Consider the following 23,321-nt stretch of genomic DNA (forward strand, 5'->3'; position numbering starts at 1 on the left):
TAATCAACGCCTAAACAAAATGAGGCACTATTTTTTGCCAAGAGTGGACCTCTTTATAGCAAGTCTATGTAATGACTCGCAGACGAAACCAGCATGCTTTTCGAAAATGTTTTACCGCCGTAGTATTCGAACGCCAACGGCCAGGAAGCACAGCGATACGAATAGGCTGTCGGCTGTCTGTGGTTAATCAAGTACAAAAACCTTGACGCTATGACTAAAAAGCAGCTTCAACAATCAAATTAAAAAAAAAATCAACTGCCTATTTTCCTCAGGTAAAAAAACGTCCTTAGATACCTCGATTGTTTATGTCAATGGTTTGTGTAAAGTAAAAAAATTCAGCGTGTTCAGCGCCCCTAGCAGAGAAAGCACAAATTAAAGTATGCGACCAAAAAACAGTAGCTCACTTGCGCGCTTACGCTGAAACACGCCTCCATTGATTTTTCGCCCTCTGTGGCCATTTGTTGAACTTGAGAGTGTGCGGGGCCTGGACCGAGCTGCAGCCCATGACAGGCGCGAGTCCGTGCCCTGACGTCACGTGAGCCGCGCTCTCAGCGCCCCTGTAGTTCGTTCTCGGGGATAATAGCAAATGGCGCTTCGCGGGAAATCGGAAATGATTTAGCGACCAGGGAAAAGTAAGTCACTGGCGGAGAAAGAAAGGTGCCTGTCACGGGTCCTCTACAATAGCGGCTATGCATCCCGACGCGCAGAAAGGGCAGCCCTGTGTCACTGAATGCGCATTTCCCGCGAAGCGCTGGTTACTATATCAAGGGTCGATTAAACCTAGTATGCCTTAAGTTTCGTCGTCCCATGGATATATATCCGCTGCTGTTGTCGTAGCGACAGGCGCATGCCGTGTTTACTTTATCTGGTACATCGCACCTCGTGAGCGTCCTCACCGAAAGAGTATATATCTTTCATCGTGGTCCATTGTTCTGCGGCTCTTGCTCGCTCCCAGCCTCGTCGCACCAGCTGTTGCTGGTCACGAGGTCCGAGCTAGTCAGCTCAGACCCCTGCTCGGGTGTGGCGTAGGGCATTTTAGGCACAGCCTGTAAAGGTACGCGCATGGCACATTTGTATGAGCATAGTGTTGGGTGTGTTACATGTAGTCGGCCTAAATGGAGGTATGTGTTGGTTTGTAAATCTCGTCATGGTGCTGCGTCTTCGAGTGAAAGGGTCTTCTGCGGAGGTGGGTATTGTCTCTTGTTCAACCTCTAGTGTTGTAGTACGACGTTGTATTGTAACGGTAGGAGCTCCACAGATGCAGCCGCATTCCTCTCTTGTGGCGCCCGGGTTGTATGAGCTCGGGTTACAGAGTGCGCACGCTGATTTGCATGGAGGGACTCATGTCCAGGAGTCAATACTATTTCAAAGTTCGGGAGTTGGGAGGCTTGTTTGAGAATTCGGTGGGCGAGGGAAGATATTCTCTCTGGAGCAACTAGGACAAGCAGCTTGGGAGTCAGTAAGAATTTGACACGGTCGTATGTTTGACTGGAGGTGATGGCCAAGACAATGGCTTTCTTCTCCGCTTCAAGGGCATTGACAGTACGGACGGTGATTGAGACCACCTTTCAAAGGCTATGGCTGTCGAAGATGGCCATCATGGCTGCCTTTTGTAGGTACTGCGCGACATATGTGTAGCGCATGATGGGGACGTTGCCGTATTTTGTCTGGAGGGTAATTGCGCGACGTTGAAGACGACAGGGATGATGTTCCAGATTCATGCTAAGCACTTGCGGAGAGAAGGAGAGGGATGAGTGGAGGAATGTTGCCGCCTTTAGTTTATTCAGGGTGCTTACTTGTCACCTCTTCAATCGATATCGGTGCGTTTCCCGAATGCGACTGCAACCAGTAAACACATGATCAGCTTATTTTGAAGGGTTAAAAAGCCTTGCATCGCCAAGGTTACTCGTGGAAGTTCTACTAGGGGCGATAAATGTGATAACAATGCGCCGTTAGTCAGAGCAGCAGCCTATTGACTTTTAGGGGGCTTGTGGCCACTAAGTTAATCAAAGTTGAAGTTAATAGGAAGTACTTCGTTCCTCCGACGGTGCCAGTTCGCTACTACGAGGGTTCATCCAGAAGTAACATTCCCAAAGAGCTCCAGCCACACGGGAAGGTACGAGGCGAAATCCGCAAACATTGCTGCGCGCTGCTGTGCCCCCACTCTCGATTCCACCCGGCCGCGCTTCGGTGTGCCAGCCATTCTTGGCTCAGCAGCCGTCCGATATAGAGGTTCCCATTGTTGATCCCGGCAAGTGCGAGATTCGTTGCGTAATTCACTTTTTTGCACGCCACAGGGGCTACACCCGTGGACATTCATCGTCAGTTGACAGAGGTGTATGGCTACAAGTGTACGTCCGTTTAACATGTCCGAAAGTGGTGCAGAGAGTTTAATGCCGCTCAGAAGGAAGTCCACGATGAACAACGGAGTGGAAGACCGTCAGTTTCGGAGGTGGTTATCGAGATTATCCATCACGAAGGGCTTTAAAACAGGAGGATCACCGTCCACGAACTTGTTCCTCAGATTCCGGAGGGTTCTTACGGTACAGTGGAAAGAGCTTTGACTGAAAAATTGGGGTATCACAACTGTTGTGCTCGATGGGAACCGCGGCTATTGACAACCGACCACAAGGAGAAATGCCTTGACTGTGCTTGCCAGTTTTTTTCAAAAGTGTCAAGAAGATTAGGTAGAATTCTTGGACTCCATTGTTACGGGAGACGGAACGCGGGTATTTGATTTCACTCCCGAAAAGAAACGAAAATCCAAACAGTGGTGTCAGCCAGAGTCACCAGTCGCAAAGAAGTTCAAATTCCTTCTGCTGGCAAAGTCATGGCCAATGTTTTTTGGGATCGTAAGGCGATACTGCTGATCGATTTCATGGAACGTGGGACAACAATCAACTCAGTTATTAAGCAACACTAAGAAATCTTAGGCAAGCTATCCAGAACGCTGGACCTCACGTCTCCCATCAAACCCGAAAACGTTTCACAAACTTTAGGTGGACCGTGATGCCCCACCCACCATACATTCCAGACCTCGCGCCTACTGATAATCACTTGTGCCCAAAGTTAAAGGAGCATTTGAGTGGCCAACGCTTCCGGAGCGGCGACGAAGTCAAAGGAAAGGTGAAACGCATCCTCAATGGGTTGGCGGCGGAATTCTATACAGAACTTGGAGCACTTGGATACAGAACTTGGAGCACGGTCTTCAAGAATGCGTGGGAAAAGATGGCGATTATGTAGAAAAATAGAGCAAGGTGTTGTGTTTCTAATGATGTAATTTTCTATGAGAATAAAGAATGTTCTCTGTTTCTAAAATTGATGGGAACTTTATTTATGGATGAACCCTCGTACATTTGTGATCATAACTTGAATAAATTAGCAGTTGTTTCAGGCAGAGTTCAAGCACAAAACGAAACCGTGCTGAAGTTACTGAAGGGCTGTGGGGTGTCTTTACTATATTTATGGCCGCGTTGCCACCAGTCGTCGAATGAAGTGGTATAGCGTGTGGTAAACAAACCTGAAACACTAAATGTAGCTGGAGAGGTTAGGCTTGATGGTAGCAGCACTCGCATTAGGCAGTGCATGCCACATGGAATGCGCCACAACACAGGCGGAAACATAACGTCAAAAACAGTTCCTTAGTAGCGACAAGATACAAAAAAAAAGAAACAGAAGTAAGCAAAGCTATACGTCAAGTTCACAGCGAAGCTATTTACCTCACGAGCTATTTACCTGCATGAATGAGTCATATGCGTGGTCAGTAAATTGAACAAAAAAGATGACGCTAGCTCCGAATAGGAGAGAACGAACGATAGTACGGTGGAGATGAAAAAAAGGACACGTGGTTTCACCGCGCGCCGCACCTGTGGGGTTGGGGAGTGCACCCGCGCTGGCCGCCGTTGCGGCCGCCTGCGTGTGCTGTCGTGTGCACTCAACTCAACGGCGCAGCAGTTTTGGTTGGAAAACACGGGTATGTGCGCCACGGCAGCCGCCGCGGTGTGGAACATTTGTTCGTTGCAGAGGTTGATCATCGCAACTCCAACAAAAATGGAAAAAGTGGGAAGACCGCGCAGTGTGCGCATGGCCGAAGAACAAGCCGACTACGAGGAGAGGCGCCGACAGCAGAGACGCGACTATAACCACAGACAACGTGCTCGTGCGACAGTGGAGCTTTCGGCCAGTGACTGTGCCTCCCAAGAACGTCAGCAAGGGCAATTTCGAGAGTCTAATTGTTGGCATCGAGCGCAAGCTATCGGTTAAGATCGCGCACTGGAGGCCGCTAGTAAGCATCAAGCTAGGTCCTTCGAGCAAGCGTCCGAGCAGCAGAAGCGTGAGTTTAAAAGCTGCTTCAAGTTTCACCGAGGCGAATTCTAAATTCAAGACACTGTTAATGTACGCGTAGTTTAAGCGTAGTTCCTCGGTCTGTGATGGATAACTTCGCTAGCTAATCCGCCATCACATGAACGGTTAGGCCCAACATTTTCTTTTTCAGTGATGTACTAATTTTCCACAATTGTGAGAAAAGGGCTTACACCTTCAAATTTCATAATACTATTACTAAATAAAACTTCAGTCAAACCATGCCGGTGTAAAGATCGAATTGTTTAACAGTTGCACCCTGGCACTTACACTAGTACATTTCTATGCTTTTAGAGCAACCCCCGAACTTCGGCAGGCGACAAGCGGGCCCTGCAAGTGCGTGCGCACAGCGCCATGCGCGTTGCAGCGGAAGAATGCGCATGTAACCGGTGATTAGGGAACAAGCAGAAACTCCTCTCGCCTCGCATCAAGCTCTGCAGGTGACGCAGTGCGACGCCGCTCTTGGGCGCAATCTTATATCGGCTTGAAAAGAGAACGGTTGGCTTGGCATCACGTGATTGCTCCGAATTATGCTTGATTCACAAAGACAGCGGGTGGCGCAAATATCGACATATCACGCATCTATTAATCACTTTCGAAGCGAACACGCCGTCGTAAAAGAGCTGAAGCGGCGAAGAGGTAGTTCGCTTTGGGTTCGCATGACGTGGCTTGGTTGGTGTCTTGCGACCATGGCCGGCCGCACTGCCCCGGAGACCCGCGGGTGCGGCGCGCGAGCGCGCTGCTTACTTCGGAGGCTGTGACTTGCCCTTCTCGTCTGCTTCGCATTGTTTTTCGATGTCGACGACGATTGAAGGTGCGACATACGTTGGAAGAGGTGGCGCAAAGAATTATTTGCAATGTCGGCTTTATATGCAGACATTTTGCTGGCTGCGCAGCGAACTGGAGGAGATTTGGGTGCAGGCGCGCTGTGGCTATTCTACGCAAAGGAAGGAACTGCGCGCTGCGGTTCCTCGCCGCCGGCCTGCAGCTTCCGTAGGTCTGTCGCAAGCCAAGCATTCATCGGAATGGCCCAGGTATCTGTCGGTGATACTGCTCACGAAGTTGCCCTCGCAAATACTGCTGCAGGCCGGTAGAAGGGCTGGGTAAACTTTCCTGTGACCCCAGCTGCCACTGCCGATGCCAAGGAGATATTTGCACCTTGAGATCACATCCCGGGCACTATCGCCAGTGTCAATAGCGCCCACGCAGATCGACATCCAGCTGCCACAATGGCGGCAGCTGAATGTCGATGTGCAAACCGTTCGCTTTTTCAACGGTCATAGATTCCGCCCCGGAACGTCAGTAACAAGTTTCTGTGCTATCTATGTCTTGAAGCGCAAAGCAGCTGGCTCGCCGAGGTCCTAATTGGGTGGCCTTTTCACGCAAGCCAGCACCACAGTTCATCTTACTGCGTGATCGTCACTAATAATTCTGCTTCGTAAGTTCTCATCATATACGCTGCGACAAAGCACATGTCCCTTACATTAAATATTTGCAATTTAAGTTCTTTTATTGTCTTTATCGGAGTATTTCAGTAGACCAGTATACAAGTGAAATGCTTCCATATACAGCGTCATTGTAGAAAGTTACATAGAACGGGCGTCAGAGCAGATGCGCGCACTGAAGTACAGCCATCTGCGCCAGAAAACCATTGCGCATCAACGGGAGGCGGTTGGCAGGGACGCGTGGGCACTGTCACTAGCCCGTCGCTGTTGGGCCGAGTGAAGTGCTTAATTCCTTATAGCACATGTAAGCGGCGCGCATAGAATAGAAAATGGAGGGAAGAAACTCCTTATACAGTTTCTTTCCTGGTCTCCGACAATGTTGTAGCAAACAAAAATGAGTCCAGTTAAGCTGCAACCTCCTACAAAAGGCTGCCGACTTCCAAGATCGTTAGAACTTCCTCTAAAACATGCTTCCTTTAACAAGCTTCCTTTAAAAACATGATCAGTAGTTGGATAGTAGATTGGTATACTGTGAATGACGGTGCTAGTGAACTAATATAGACTTGACTCTGACTTATACCCTCTGTTGCCTAGTCTCGAAGCGCCTGTCCACAAATTCTGGTCGACGATATCTAACGTTGAAACTGTAGACTCACTTTCAGTGGTCGTTGCCGTAATGGCTTCTGTTGTATCCTCTTCAGTGGTTGCTGTGACGCAAAAAAATGAAGCATATGCCACGTGAGATTCCGAAGGGGCGTAAACATGAAGCGTCCGTATAATTGCAATTGCAGTGAAAGCTTCGAAGTACCGCGTGTCTAGTCGCTCACACGCCGCCGCAGTGTTGTCCTCAAACTATAAGACCATGATGGAGGGTCTGTTTTAGCAAAGAGCGCTCACGTGCCGGAATTGTCGACGAGCACTCAGTGCCCGCTCTCGGAATACCGCGAAGACAAGGAAATCGCGCAACATTTTACTAGTAGCGTTATCTGCCGAATATATACTATGACCATTTCTCGCACTGTTTACCCTGCCCAGTGTTCTGCCATATTCCTCGCTCGCGTCGACGTGCGTTTTCATATATTACTTTCAAATTAACCTTCACCACTGACAATTCTGCCTGGTCTGGCACTAGTCGCACAGAACCGGACAATTTTGATGCCTATAATGCCATACGGGGGTGCCCATTTTTCAGTTTTACGGAATTTGAACAAATCGCTGTTGGTAGGCAGCTTAATTATTTTCCTTCAGCTGGTTTATTCGCAAAAGCGGGGGCTACTAGCACGACGACATATTAAACAAACAATACATATTTGCCTGATTAGCGAAACCTAATCAATTACCTTTTTTACTTTGTTTCTTTACGGCACAATTGCACTTTATTAATTGTACTCAGTGAGTTTTCAACATGTACCCACTTGAGATGAGTTTTCTCGCTGACACCCGCTTTGAGATATTACTTCCCAAAGTGTACCACAAACTACATAGGCGTTCCATTTGCTTTTATCCTTCAATGCATAAAAGAACATTTCGTAAAAATAACAAGTGGAACAACAGTGAATGCTTAAGGCACTACATGTTGCATATCTACAAAGTGGTGTAATTCCTGAAATGCATTCTATTTCAATACTCGTTGAAGACTCACCCACTCTACTTCATAAATTGGAAATGTAAAAAAATCATGGGGTTTTACGTGCCTAAACCCCTTTGATTACGAGGCGCGCCTTCGTGGAGAACTCCGGAAATTTCGACCACCTGGGGTTCTTTAACATGCACCTAAATCTAAGTATACGGGTGCTTTTGCATTTCGCACTCATCGAAATGCAGCCGCCGCGGCCGGGATTAGATCCCGCGACCTTGTGCTCAGCAGCCAAACGAATTGGAAATGAAGGCCTAAAGTAATGAATAAAGAAGTTAATTAGTTAGCTGTTGGTAATTACTTGAATATGTGTTTGCCTTTCTAGTGAAAGTAATGTCCGTCTCCGACTAATCCAGATCAAGGACTAAAAATATGCTATCTGCGACAGGCGAGTTTTCAAAATACTGTAAAACCTGATCACTCTGTATGAGGTGCCATGGCAATGGACATATCATTTTCGTATGATTGTGAGTTGCCAAGCTTCGCAAAGTTCTGCGGAGTATGACTCAGTTGCTGAACCCCGCTCCGAATAACCCGCAGCGAATTATTCTCGCGGCAGAGGCAGATCAAAGAGGTGTGGAGCCGATCCGCACGGAGGGAGCATTTTCGGTGGAGTCCCTTGCCGCCAAACAAGACCATGCACCACTCTAGACGTCGAGTTGTTTATTGCTAACGGATCTTCTAGTAGCACAAATGCAATACTTCAGGGAAGCTCTGATTTGGCGTCAACCTAATTGGCGTGGGTGCCCTTGTACTTCTGCGTACCAGGGCCCTAATTTTAGCACTTGACTTTAAGCATTCCAGCCATTCCATCATCTGGTTAGAATCGGTCCTCCTTCGTGCGCGGCACGTTTAAGAGCGCCGCTGCTTCGCGGGCTTTCTGTTAGGCACAAAAGAAAATAACCTTTATGAACAACATATTAACGAGCAGTTCACTAGATTGAATATTTACTGTGATTATCCGCAGTTTTTTTTTCTCTTGAGAACTTTTTGCTGCATGTACGATTCGTAGGAATGAGTTGATAACGTGACCCAATTATCTTCAGTAAAACACACAAAAAGTCACGTGAATTGCGGGCCAAGCCAAGGCTGCCCTTTTCCACAGCCATCCGCAAGCACTATTGCCGTATATCTCTTGAGAACTCACTAGTGCGTTTGATTGCTCCTTTGACATCTAGGCCCTCGCACAGATTGAATTTAATGGAATTCGGTGTTTTCACGAGCCAAAACCAGGATTAGATTATGAGGCACGCCGTAGAGCAGGTCTCCCGACCAACTTTGATCTTTTATGCGTTACTTTAGACACGGAAACATTCTTTGTATTGTTTAAAACGTGGGAGGAAGAAGATGATATGACTGTGCGCCGTCTTTCTCTTCTCCACGTTTTGGGCCGTATAAGTGATTTTTCTTTCTTGGAAGTAATGTTTCACCAACCATTCCAAGCCGTCACCCTCTTATGTGTCGTAATAGAGCAAAAAATTTTCCCCACCCGTACTTTATCTTTTTATCAGATATTAACACGTGGCAGGTCACCTTGCTGAGCTAAATGTGCTGATCATAGCTGCTCTCTCTCTCGAAATGGCCTGCATCATTCATGAATGGCACATGCGAGCGCACTTTAACTCTACAAAGATCCTACAGGCATATCAGCAAATTGCGCGCGGCGTTTTCGTTTTTTAATACAAAGACGTCTCGCGCAGTTCACTTTGGCAGGAATATTTTACCAGGTTCCCCGAACCTGCGCTTACCCGTAGTATATTCTGTCAATGTTGCAATAGTAAAGCTCGCGAATACTAGCGAGTAACATTTGTATATCAAGTCCATGCTCAGTAAGTTTTAGCAGGAAATAAGAAATAAATGTTTTTTTGCACTTAATAAACATTGCCGTTGGATTCAAATAAAACGAATAAAGCAAAAAACAATGTGTTATTCTACGAAACAAGACAGACCTTGACAGGGACATGAAACCTTCAAACGATCAACAGTGGTTATGATTTAACAAATATCGAAGCCACATCCGACAGCGACATTGCATGTCCAAGCAATGTTTATAAATGTTTTAGAGCTTCGTGCCACTGCCTTTTAATACCATGCTGGAGTGCAATTAACCATAAAGTTCGGTATCCCGCGAGAAGAAAACGGCCAATGCATGTCCTTACGAGGATGTCCAATACGAATAAATTCAGTTTGACCGACGTAGTCTCAACCACAGGCTGCAAGGGCATTCCTCGATGAACAATTCTTGCTCAGTGTATTAGAGTCTAATATAGGTGTTTCTCAAGCATGCTGGAGTACAATTTATTATCATGTTCACAATTCTATGGCATACAGTTACTTCCAGCGTATCTCTACGAAATGTTTCAATATGGACGAATCACTTAATGTCAATATATATCGAATCTCATATCGGTTGTATCCTAGAAATATTATTGAAGTTGCATTCCTCCACACCTTACTTTGGAACTATAGCTCTGTTGGACTGGATTGACTTTTCGAACACAGAAGGAAGCGTATTGTTTTGCAAATATTAGCTTCAAATTTAAGGGGCTAGACTTTCCGTAAGAGGACAACAATTTACAATTTGCTTTTCTTGACTACACTGCACCATAAATAAGGCACCTGCTTGCTATTCAACATATGCTTATGTGCTTAGATATGCTTACGTGCCTTTTCATTCTATACGGTAAATATTTAATTGAAATAAATTGCTGCCATTAACGCACGTGAAAGCATTCGCATTCGTACGCTAATGGCTGAGTTATTTTATTGTAGATTTCTGTCCACTCTATTCTGCTTATTGTAGAATTGACTAAATACATTGCAGCTCACTCACGCAGTTAAGTTATGGGGTTTTACGTGGAAAAAGCTCGAACTGATAATGAGGCACGCCGTAGTTGGGGACTCTGGAAATTTGGACCACCAGTGGCTTTTCAACGTGCACCAAAATCTAAGTACACGGGGGTTTTCGCATTACGCCCCCGTCGAAATGCCACCGCCGTAGCTGGGATTCAATCCCGTGACCTCGTTCTTAGCAGCCTAACACCATAGCCACTAGGCAACTATGGCGGGTCCCTCACTCACGCATACCATCGCCTTAAGCCCCAACTAACAAGGGTCCCTTACCTATACTATGTACTGCACCCTTGAAAATAATTAGGAGAAAATATAATACATATGATTTATGAAACCTTAACCCCGGAATATTTTGGAGTTCACCTGTGCTATGTTTGCTACCTGGTGGTAAAAGGAATCATTCGTTATATATGATGGTACGTAAGTATCTATAGGTTAGGGACAGTAGCAACTTGTTACATATAAGTTTTAGAATCGGAACCTTTGACGGCAAAGAAATTGGATCTTGCAAGTTCGTAACCCCGCACTTCATAATTGAGAAAGAAAAGTGCAAAAAAAAGTACTTCGTCAGCGGTTCAAAGAAAAAGACACGAGAAGCTCTGCAGCTAAAGTTAAAGGGACACTAAAGTGAAAAATTATTTCTTCTGCGTCAGTATATCACCGTTATACAACACCAAAAACACCAGTCTTACAACGATAAGACGTTTTGTAAGCCAGAAAAAGCGCAAGAACGAAATACGGATGGCGACGCCTGCTTAAGTTCTCGCACCTGGGGGCTCTGACGTCTTGGATTTTGATGGCATCTTCTAGGGCCTACTAATTATATATAGCGGTACAGATGGACTACATTGTGTTCTAAAGGAACCAAATATTAAACATGATCAGTTTCGGGAACCTTTGCTCAGCCTACGCGGCCCAAATACGAAAACGTATTTTGGAATCCCTGACGTCCCGCTGACGTACAGGTGCTGGGGTTTCGGGGCGAAATTCAAATACTGATACTTGGAACTTCATTTTCTCATCTAATAATCAAACTACTTTCTTTTAAATGACTGCCTGCAGGGTTCTCAAACAATGCTTCATTAGTCTAAACTGATTTATTGTTTCGCTTTAGTGTCCCTTTAATGCGCATTGATGTGACAAAGCATGAATATCGAGAAAAGGCCGTATGATGTCGTTGTGCATACGACGCAAGCGACGATAAGCATTAAAATAGAACAAAAGCCAGAAATGAACAACTCAACATTTATAGCAAATTCACTCATGCTGGACGTACGCGAAGGAATGTCGGTCGCATTCCTGTATAAAGAAAATCGTATTAGCATTCAGTCAGGGGCGAGGGAGGGGAGAGGGGGTATTGTGCCATGTTGCGTTCCTATTTCTGTATTCACTTTGATTTGCGGAGTTTGCCTTGTGTACACATTGACAGAGTACTGTGTTGTATATATATATATATACTGTCTAGCTTTAATAAACTTGTGTTACCTATCTAAAAGTCAACCTTCGTGAAATGCGAAGGTTGTGGGTTCGGTTCCCACCTGAGGCAAGTTGTTTTTTCATCCACTTCAATTTCCATTAATTTATTGTTTCTTTATTTCATTTATTAAGCACAAGTAATTTCCCCTATGTTGTCCTAGGTGTCAGTGTTAGTTGGCTTCTTATGATATGACTAATCAAAATCGGGCCCCTCCGTCAACCCTCTCGTCTTCTTCTCGCCTATGTAAAAGTTGTAATTTACGCCATTGTCCACGATCTGTGTTCGCATTGTTTCTTTACCATTCCAGCTATCATTTGTGTCGTTCTATTTACCTCAAGCGATTCATTAAGCACTGAGGGAGCAAAGAGGCCCGTCCGTAAACGTTACTTACATTCGTGAGTAGTTGAAAGCAATACTGGAAACTGGCTTGACCCGGAAGTATTCGTTAATTCCGATGGAGTGGTCGTTATAGTTTGTCGAGAATCTCTGACGTCGCCTTGATGAAGGGCCCCTTGGCTCAGTTGTTCAGCTGGATGAAACAAGACAAAAACAATAATATACCGAATACGTGCTTCAGACCAGGCGGCAAAAGTCTTCAAAAGTGGTTTTAGGACTATATATACCAGTACTTGAGATAACTCTTCATCGGCAGGCATTAGCACCGTGCTATCCTCGGATGCTAAAGACGGTGACCGAGGCATCGAGTAATCAAGCACCATAGTCACCCCTACACAACGTTTAGTGCGTTCACATGACAGAGATCGGGAAGAGCAATGGGGTTTCTTTCACGCATCCGAGAATTTCAGTCGCGCAGTCTTTTTTTTTTAGACAACGGTGTTTATTGCCACGAACCTTAGTACATATATGCCCTAGCGCACGTATCACTGAAGTCGTAATAGCGCGATTACCAAACACTCTAACTCCAGAGAACTGTTTCTGTCTTGTCTTCACTTGACTAGTTCTCGACGTTTCCAGGACAATTATCTTTCGAACTCTCTCTTTTCTCTGAACCTGTAACCAATGGACAATGGTTCCTTACATACGACCTATCTCATACGGAATCTATTGCTTCTGCACGTGAAAACCAGTGAAACAGGCGACAAAATGTTAAAGTCGTTGAAAACCATGGTAGCATGGATGTAATACGAAAAAGAACCTTTCGAAGTGGTGATATATTGAAAGTGACGGTATGACGGAACGTGAAAACATGCCGCGGTAAAACTCTGCACACTTGCCTTTCTGAGCGCCCACGGGTTGTAGAGTTCGTTAGAATATTTATGGCAGAGATAAATGGCTGCAATATCCAAGCCTTAATGGGTACAGGGCGCCCTTTCAAAGTGCCGACGCAGAAAAACACCTTCGGCGCACTCAATAAGAATAGCTTTTTACACCCCGAACGAAAGAACGAACGAGCACCAAGCACCAGCCAACGTTTTACAACCAACCAACCGACCGACCGACCGACCGACCGACCGACCGACCGACCGACCGACGGACGGACGGACGGACGGACGGACGGACGGACGGACGGACGGACGGACGAACGAACGAACGAACGAAAGAACGAACGAACGAACACACACACACACACACACACACACACACACACACACACACACACACACACACACACACACACACACACACACACACACACACACACACACACACACACACACACACACACACACACACACACACACACACACACACACACACAAGCGGAGGAAACAGCGAAAGAGAGAAGGAGTTTGAGAGAGAGCAAGCCGGAGCGGATGAACGAAGATTTTCTTTTCTCGAGTCCGACCGCCACACCATTGACCACCGGCCACTAACGAACCGCGAGAACTGCTTCAAATACCAAAGAAAGCTGTTCGTTTTATTGCATGTTTGGTGGTGCGTTTAAAACAAGGGTCCTCGAGCGCAAGAACCGGATTATCGACCATAATGGCATCAAAAAAGTTTTCTTTATTCACTAAAATTGAAGGTTGGTCAGTGCAAGATGCGCGAGGCAGCCGCACTGCATACCTGCTTTGGGGAACAGGAGGAAGGCAGCTAGGAGCAAACAGAAGACGATGATGAGGCCGCAGCCGCAGATGGCGAACGTCAGCGAGCTGAAGGCAAACCTGCAGAGAGCATGTTTGCATGTCTTAGCCTAAAACACCAATGCAAACACTTGTCTTGCTTAGACGAACTTTCACACCACAATCGCCTGTACACTTCGACATGACCCTGTCAGCCTGGGCCCTGGCACAAAAAAAAAATTGTCCTAACAACAACGTACTTCTTGGAGTTCCTCCCTTTTATCAATAATACAAAACGATATACAGGACTTGTGACGCGGGAATTTATGTGCTGACACAAGATTAAGCGTTTCTCTTTATGTATTCTAATATAGCTTAAAAAACCGAGCGTGCAAAAGGGGAATGAAGGCGTGAATTCACATTGGTTATGATCCCACGTCAATAGCTCATGCAAGATGTTCGATCCTATAATATTGTGCTTTTATGCCTCAGAGCGCGTCCACCAGTGTGAGTAGAAGAAATTCAAAGCTTGGATATATAAATGCTGCAGGTAGTACCACTGTGAAAGAAATCGGGGAATGTTATAGGCCAACTGTAGCGAAAGCGTGAACTGGGTCGGTTAATGATGGACATCGTAGAATATTACTTGTGCAATACAATTGAAAGCTTTGTACTCGAGTAGTAAGTACTGTGAAAGAGACACAATCCCCGTTCACAGTCCTTAGAGAAGTGGATGTCTCCATCCCGCATAGGCAGAATTTGAAACTAAGAGATACATACTCTGTTTCATTCGACGACGTATTGTGGTACAAAATAAAACGCAGAAGGAGACAGGAAGAGCGGCACTGAAGGTCGAATTAGCTATGCACATTGCGGTAGTCAGCAAAACTCCGTTTCATAGATATCGCGTAACGCTGCGCAAACTACAAAAGAATTGTGGCCATCCCAGTGTAGTACTCCGCGCGTTAAGTGGTCAGGTGTATTAAAATTCTAGCTCTAAATCAAAAGGTCGTGTGCTTGTAACCTCGCCTGTGTATCTTTAACGCGCTATTTTCTAGGCAAGCTCTCCTGGACTTTGCTGATCGTGGTTGCTGCCTCTGCTGCTGTCTAGACCAATAGCGCTCACATAGGACTGCAGTCATGTAAAACGTGGGTTCATAAATAGCCCCGTCTGCACTTCATCTACGTGCCGGTGGAGAACTATGTTCTCTACGGAATTTGCGCAGTGAAGCAACAAACGGTAGCTAGATATCCTCCGGTCAACACCTACACTCTTTCAACTGCATAAATATGCAAGCTCACCAAGCTTTCTGTCAGATTATTTGGCGCGTCTGGTTTGTCGGCTTCTTGGCGAGTGAGGTGGACTGGTACCACATATAGTGAAATAGTAAACTGTGCTCGTGGCGGGATCAAAAAGCGCCAGACGCCAGAGAGCGCGTACTCGGCGGTCACATGGTCGCGTGAGTCACGTGTTCGGGGTCTCTGCGTCTGGCTAATTTATCAGGGAGGCACGCATTTGCTATGCTCAAAAACGCGCAGCGAAAAGAGAATGCAATTGTATAAAATTCTTAACCCTCTCGCGACAGCGTCCCTACGAAGTATCACAAATTGTGTGTCTTCTAGTGTCCTTTCTTTCGCAGTACGTCGCTAATTTCATTGCCAACTTATTGCAATCAAAATTTGTATTCCCATCGCGGGCATCAACATTTGCAAGGAGCGTAAGCCTTGAATCTAGTAACAAGATCCTCGATAATCTGGTATATGTAATGAGTGATTTTTTCAGGAAACTGAGATTCCACAATACCACACTAGAACACGTTCGTGTGGATACAAGCTCACAAGATGTAAATCCTGTTCATAGTATAGCCTCTTTAATTGTCTACTACTAGGTTGTTGTTGCTCAAAGAAAAGTGAAAAGAAAAAATCACTGCTCATACTTACACGTCGCTGTCCTCTGAAATGTAAATTACGTGATTCTTGTGACTTAAACAGAGAATGCACTCTAATATTTAGACATATGCCGCCCGCTGTTCACACGTATGCTATTGAATTTTTTTCTGAGTTTCTACGCAACAGTAGTTACACTGGTAGTATAACAGAGGCAGAATAATAACGCATCAGCATTAGGAGCGCTAAAGCGGAAAACAAAATGTGCGTGAAAGCATGGCAAGCTGGTCACGCGGTAGAGGTATTCATGGTAAAAGCAGCGTCAAGGGAGAGCCGCACAAGAAAGAGGAATAGACAGGGCAGGCACTGAACTAACAACTGACATGTTCATTGCACACAAGAAAGAATACATAGAAAACAGGCCGTTTGCGCGCGAACCCTTCCCCCCCTCCGTACTTCTGGTATTTCCCACACTTCCGAGGAGACCGATTACGCAATCTTGCAGGTAGCTAGATGGGACGGAAATGCAATGTTCATGGTTTTTCGTTTCCTACGTGAAATTTTCGTCCGCTTTCACTTCCCCTTTTCACATTATTCTCTACGTTTAAATATCAACCGCAGCTCATTTCCCCCAATGCTTTCCTTTTCCTCATTGTCTCAAGTTGGCTTTATATTGACACGTGTACTTACATTTAACAGGCGACCACGTTTCGCCGCCTAACAAATGTTATCGCACAGCGCGGGACGCGTCTGCATGTATCCGAAGTTTCTGGAAAGTTATCGATGCTTCTATCCGCTATGTGTTGTCGCCGAACCTTGTGTTATCTGATTTCATCGCGTGACTCGAATGCTGTAGAACTTTGTGGAAGGCATGCGGGTCCCAACGATTAGTCTGGAACATTCGATGACTGCTGTATAAAAGCCGACGCACTTGACCCGCTGATCAGATTTTCGACGATCGCCGACCGTGTTCGCCGCTATCGTTGTGCTATAAGTGTAGCCTGTTTTTGTGGGCACAGGTTCGCCCAATAAAAGTTAGTTTTATCTTTCACAGTATTTGCTACTGTGTTCTTCAACGTCACCACCACGTGACATCTGGTGGAGGTGCTTTTCGTTCATGTACCGGACGCCCCCGACAAGCCGTGATCCAAGCCCAGACCGCAAAGACAACACCAACGTAGTCCCGGAGCATCGAGCAAGCCGCCGTCTTCAACAGCTGCCCCCGGAGCACGAACTTCTACCTGAGAAGAACAAGAAGATTGTGGACAAGGCAACCCCAATGGCAGCCCCAGCGTCCCCCATCGTGCTGCAGCAGCCCAGGGAACCTCCGAAGTTCCGCGGATCAACATTCGAGGACCTGGAAACCTGGCTCGAGACGTACGAGAGGGTCGCTACGTTTAACAGTTGGGACAGCGACGACAAGCTGCGGCATGTCTATTTCGCACTGGAAGACGCCGCCAGGACCTGGTTCGATTATCTAGAAGCCACCTTAGCGACGTGGGACCTGTTCCGAAGCGGCTTCTTGCAAACGTTTACAAGCGTCATGCGAAAAGAGCAAGCCCAAGCACTACTAGAAACCAGAGTGCAGCTGCGAAACGAGTCCATCGCGATCTTCACGGAGATGGCCCGTCTTTTCCGGCACGCCGACCCGGAAATGTCAGAGGAGAAAAAAGTCCGCTTCCTGATGCGGGGCGTCAAGCAAGAACATTTCGCAGGACTTATTTGTAACCCGCCGAAGACCGTAGTTGAGTTTTCTGCAGAGGCATCGACGATCGAGAAAACTCTGGAGATGCGCACCCGGCAATATAACCGCCAGGGGCTCGCGCCGCAGTACGCCATCCAAGGACGGGATTCCGGCGACCTTCAGGAGGCCATCAGGGCCATTGTGCGCGAAGAACTGCGCAAGGTCCTCCCTTCGTCGCAGCCCCAAATGGCTTCGATCGCCGACATCGTGAAAGAAGAGGTGCACCGATCGCCTAAGACTTCCTGAGGTGCAACCTCAGTTACCGCAGCCCCAGCCAGGAGCGATGACCTACAACGCCGTCGCACGCCGTCAAGGCCCCCCTCCGCGTCCGCGCCAGGGCCCTGTAACGCCGCAAATCCGTCGTCCGCCGCCGCCGCCGTCAGCACGCCCACCCGTCGCCCAGCGCACATACGCGAGGAAAACGGACATTTGGCGAGCCCCCGACCACCGCCCGCTCTGCTATCACTGCGGAGAAGCCGGCCATTTGTATCGCCAATGCCCATACAGGGAGATGGGACTGTGAGGTTTCGCCGCCAACGCTTCGCACTCGCAGCAAGGTGAACGCCCTCGCGATATCGCCGACTACCTCGCCGCCACTCAGTGGAGCTTTCGACGAGCGTCGCGTTCGCCATCACCAGGCCGCTACCTCTCGCCGCAGAGCCGACCATACACTGGCCCAGCCAGGGGCCGGTCAGCCAGCCCATATCCGGAAAACTAAAAGCAGCAGCCGATGGAGGTGCGGTTGCTGTTCGTCGAACTGACGAAGATCCTCCGCCGCCGACGACGACGACAAAGAAACCATGTCGACGACCTAATGACGACACGCCGCCGTCCCGACGAAGTCAGGAAGCCAAGACTACACCGACGAAAGACGGCTTGACGACGCGACGTTCCAGCTTCAGTTGAACCCGACGCAGCCGTGATCCGACGCCAAGACCCAACTGCAACGCCAGACAAAAAACCACTGACCTCCACGTACTTCTCGACGGCCACGCAGTCACTGCCTTAGTCGACACAGGGGCCGATTACTCCGTAATGAGTGGACACATCGCCGCCCAGTTGAAGAAGGTTAAGACTGCATGGGAGGGCCCCCAAATTCGGACCGCTGGAGGACACCTCATTACGCCGACTCGTATCTGCACGGCAAGAATAACCGTTCATGACCGGACTTACCCTGCCACCTTCGTTACCCTCCAACAGTGTTCACGAAACGTCATTCTGGGCATGGACTTCCTGAACCGTCACGGCGCAATCATAGACCTGAAGTCAAAATCGATAACGCTGTTGGAAGATCAAGCGATAGCGCCGGAGAGCTTTCGTAGTCACCACGCCTTGAGTGTTCTCGAAGATCAAGTGAGCATCCCGCCTCGCTCGAGCATTGTTGTTTCGGTCGGCACCGAAACAACCGCTGACGTAGAAGGCGTCATCGAAGGCGACCAAGGTGTACTGCTAGACCGTGAAATATGCGTCGCAAGAGGCATCGCTCGACTGCATGGAGGGAAAACTGAACTGTTGCTGACAAACTTCAGCCAAGAGTTCAAGCACATCAACAAGGGCACGACAATCGCGTACATCGAGGAAATTCTGGAAACCAGTAATGCGTTTGTGCTATCGGATTCCGCCGCATCTACCCGGACGACGATGGTTCCCGAACCAGACTACGACATTAATCCAAGTCTCCCCGTGATTAAGCAACAGCAGCTCAGAAGTCTGCTCCAACGATGCAAAGGCTGCTTTTCGACGTCATCGAGGATTCGACAAACACCAGTCGCCAAGCATCGCATAATCACCGAGGAGCGCGCTCGACCACTCCGCCAGAGCCCTTACCGAGTTTCGCGGCGAGACCGTGCAGCTATAAGAAAACAAGTCGACGATATGCTGCGCAACGACATCATCCAGCCGTCCAAAAGCCCGTGGGTATCCCCTGTTGTCCTCGTAAAGAAAAAGGACGAAACCCTACGTTTCTGCGTCGATTATCGTCGTCTGAACAAGATCACGAAGAAGGACATATACCCCCTCCGACGAATAGACGACGCATTGGATCGGCTCTGCAACGGTAAATACTTCTCGTCGATGGACCTCAAGTCAGGCTATTGGCAAATGGAAGTCGACGAAAGAGATCGCGAAAAGACGGCCTTCATCACCCCATACGGCCTCTACGAGTTCAAGGTTATGCCATTCGCACTGTGCTCGGCGCCTGAAACGTTCCAGCGCGTCATGGACACGGTGTTAGCAGGATTGAAGTGGCAGACCTGTCTCGTTTATTTGGATGACGTCGTCGTCTTCGCCGGAAATTTAGACGATCACCTCATGCTGCTTGCGACAGTACTAGAGGCGATCAAGTCGTCAGGGCTTACCCTGAAGCCGGAAAAATGCCGCTTCGCTTATGATGAGCTTCTGTTCCTAGGCCACGTAATCAGCAAATCTGGTGTCCGTCCAGACCCGCAAAAGACAGCTGCCATCGCACAGTTCCCGCAACCCATCAACAAGAAGGCAGTGCGTAGATTCCTTGGCATGTGTGCCTACTACAGGCGCTTTGTCAAGATCTTTTCACGCATCGCCGAGCCTTTGACACGTCTTACTAAATGCGATGTTGACTTCAAGTGGGAAACGCCGCAGGCCGACGCATTTCAAGAACTGAAACGACGCATGCAGTCGCCGCCGGTACTTGCGCACTTCGACGAGTACGCCGCTACAGAAATCCATACTGACGCCAGTAGCCTAGGCCTCGGTGCCGTTCTAGTCCAGAGAAGAAACGGAGTCGAACAGGTGATAGCTTGCGCTAGCAGGTCGCTGTCAAAAGCGGAAGGCAACTATTCTACGACCGAAAATGAATGCCTCGCCATCGTTTGGGCTACAGCTAAATTTCGCCCTTATCTTTATGGCAGGCCATTCAAAGTCGTCAGTGACCATCATGCGTTGTGTTGGCTAGCGAATATAAAGGATCCTTCAGGACGACTGGTGCGGTGGAGCCTCAGACTACAAGAATACGACATCACTGTGATCTACAAGTCCGGACGAAAACACTCCGATGCCGATTGCCTATCACGCGCACCCATTGAACCTCCGCCGCAAGATGACGAGAATGACGGCGCTTTCCTTGGAATTATAAGCGCGGAAGACTTCGCTGAGCAGCAACGGGCCGACCCGGAGCTAAAAGGCCTCGTCGAATATTTGGAAGGGCACACCGACGTTGTCCCCAGAGCATTTAAGCGCGGAGTATTTTACTTCACGCTTCAAAACAATCTACTCGTGAAGAAGAACTTCTCACCAGTCCGCGCGAATTACCTTCTTGTTGTCCCGTCAGGACTTCGTCCAGAAGTATTGCATGCCCTACATGACGATCCGACCGCTGGACACCTCGGATTTTCCCGGACGCTATCGAGGATAGAAGAAAAGTATTATTGGCCGTGCCTGACCGCCGACCTCGCCCGTTATGTCAGAACAAGCCGAGACTGTCAGCGACGCAAGACACCGCCGACAAGGCCAGCCGGATTACAACAGCCAATAGAGCCTCCTTGCCGACCATTCCAGCAGATCGGGATGGACTTGCTGGGACCCTTTCCGACGTCAATAACCGGAAATAAGTGGATCGTCGTGGCGACGGTTACATCACCCCCTTCGCTGAAACAAAAGCACTGCCGAAAGGTAGCGCAGCCGAAGTGGCGAAATTCTTTGTCGAAAACATCCTGCTGCGACATGGCGCCCCAGAAGTCCTCATCACCGACAGAGGAACGGCCTTTACAGCGGAGCTCACCCAAGCCATCCCGAAATACAGTCAGACAAGGCACAGGAGGACAACGGCCTACCACCCGCAGACGAATGGTCTTACGGAGCGGCTGAATAAGACCCTCTCCGACATGCTAGCAATGCACGTCGACGTCGAACACAAGACCTGGGATGCCGTCCTGCCGTACGTAACATTCGTTTACATACAACAAGGCGGTTCAAGAAACAACACAGATCACGTTGCTCAAGCTGGTCTACGGCAGGAACCCGACGACGACGCTCGACGCCATGCTGCCGCACGCCACTGACGAGGAGAACCTTGACGTCGCTACCTACCTCCAGCGTGCCGAAGAAGCCCGACAGCTCGCCCGCCTGCAGATCAAGAACCAGCAGAGGACCGACAGCCGACACTACAACCTCCGACGACGCTTTGTCGAGTACCAGCCCGGCAACCGTGTTTGGGTGTGGACCCCGATACGCCGACGAGGACTCAGTGAAAAACTACTGCGACGATATTTCGGACCCTACAAGGTCATCCGACGTATTGGCGCACTGGACTATGAGGTCGTGCCAGACGGCATTTCGCATTCACAGCGACGCCGCGCACGATCTGAAGTGGTCCACGTGGTGCGTCTTGAACCCTTTTACGGACGCTGACGAACTTCCTTATTTTGTTATTTTCTTTGCTAGGAGTGCTTTTCTTTTCTTACTTTCGTTTGTTTGCAGCATCAGGTCGATGCTCTTTAAGAGGGGTGTATTGACACGTGTACTTATATTTAACGGGCGACCACGTTTCGCCGCGTAACAAATGTTATCGCACAGCGCGGGACGCGTCTGCATGTATCCGAAGTTTCTGGAAAGTTATCGATGCTTCTATCCGCTGTCTGTTGTCGCGGAACCTTGTGTTATCTAATTTCATCGCGTGACTCGAATGTTGTAGAACTTTGTGGAAGGCATGTGGGTCCCAACGATTAGTCTGCAACATTCGATGACTGCTGTATAAAAGACGACGCACTTGACCCGCTGATCAGATTTACGACGATCGCCGACCGTGTTCGCCGCTATCGTTGTGCTATAAGTGTAGCCTGTTTTTGTGGGCACAGGTTCGCCCAATAAAAGTTAGTTTTGTCTCTCACAGTATTTGCTACTGTGTTCTTCAACGTCACCACCACGTGAAAATATGATCGTAATCACCAATGCCAAGCCTCTCGGTTACCTTTCTCGTTCATTCATAGCGAGGGTCTCGAATTTAGCAGTCTTGATGTCACGAGGCAGCATACGAGGGTTTATTAGCCACGTGCCCTTGATGCTAAGTTCACGTGTTAGGTGACGCCATCAGGCAAAAAAGGATGTTGCACATCTGTCCACCATGACAATCGGTGGTGCTAACGCTGCGAGGGCTAGATATAGTAAACATAAATACCTAACTTAGTGGACGGACTGATAGCTGTCGTCGCAGCACAATTGTTAGCAGTGAAATGCAAGCGTGATGCGGAGGTTGTTGGTGCGGTACCCAACGGCGACAAGTTATCGTTTCGCCCACTTTCATTTATCTTTGCTGTATTATTTTCTACATTTCAATTCAAAGCACAGCTAATTACCCTGATGCTTTATTCGCTTCATCGCCTGTTGGATTTATATGATCTTGAGCATATATATATATATATATATATATAGTTCAGGTGACGGTGGTCTGCTCTGTACAGTCGTCAGTTGCACTTCGCTGTTCGAAGAGGCAAGAGGCAGGACGAGCGTTGAGTGAGCTCCGGAACAACACTTTGCGGTGCGCTGAACGCAGTCTCAATTGTTGATCTGGGATCTCAAGGAGTTCCTATTTTGTGCTAACGCACGTTTCTCCCCTTTCCCGCTTTATCGCCACATATTCCTTTAGTATTGCAGCATGCCGCTGGACTTACTGTCACTATCAACATTCAGCGCAGTCGACACATCCTGTTCATCTTCATCTCCTGGAACACACATGTGTTATAGGCAGCATAAGACGAGACTATACGCGTTCAAAGTACGTTTATTAAAGGAACGCTAAAGAGAAGTAATAAGAAGGCCAGTTTGATCCTTTAAAATGCACTATCAGAACTGCAAAAGACCTTTTACGGAGCATAGAAAATCATGTAAAACAATATACATGAAGAAAAAGACATATGAT

The 23,321-nt window shown here is 47.9% G+C and overlaps 1 pseudogene; it reads right to left on the reverse strand.

Annotated features, from left to right (window-relative positions):
- Window positions 1-914: 914 nt before the first annotated feature.
- Window positions 915-23,321, reverse strand: part of LOC142570708 (uncharacterized) — a 67,877-nt pseudogene continuing 45,470 nt past the window's right edge.

Source organism: Dermacentor variabilis, chromosome 2 (assembly GCF_050947875.1).
Source record: "Dermacentor variabilis isolate Ectoservices chromosome 2, ASM5094787v1, whole genome shotgun sequence".
In the NCBI taxonomy this organism is placed as follows: Eukaryota; Metazoa; Arthropoda; class Arachnida; order Ixodida; family Ixodidae; genus Dermacentor; species Dermacentor variabilis.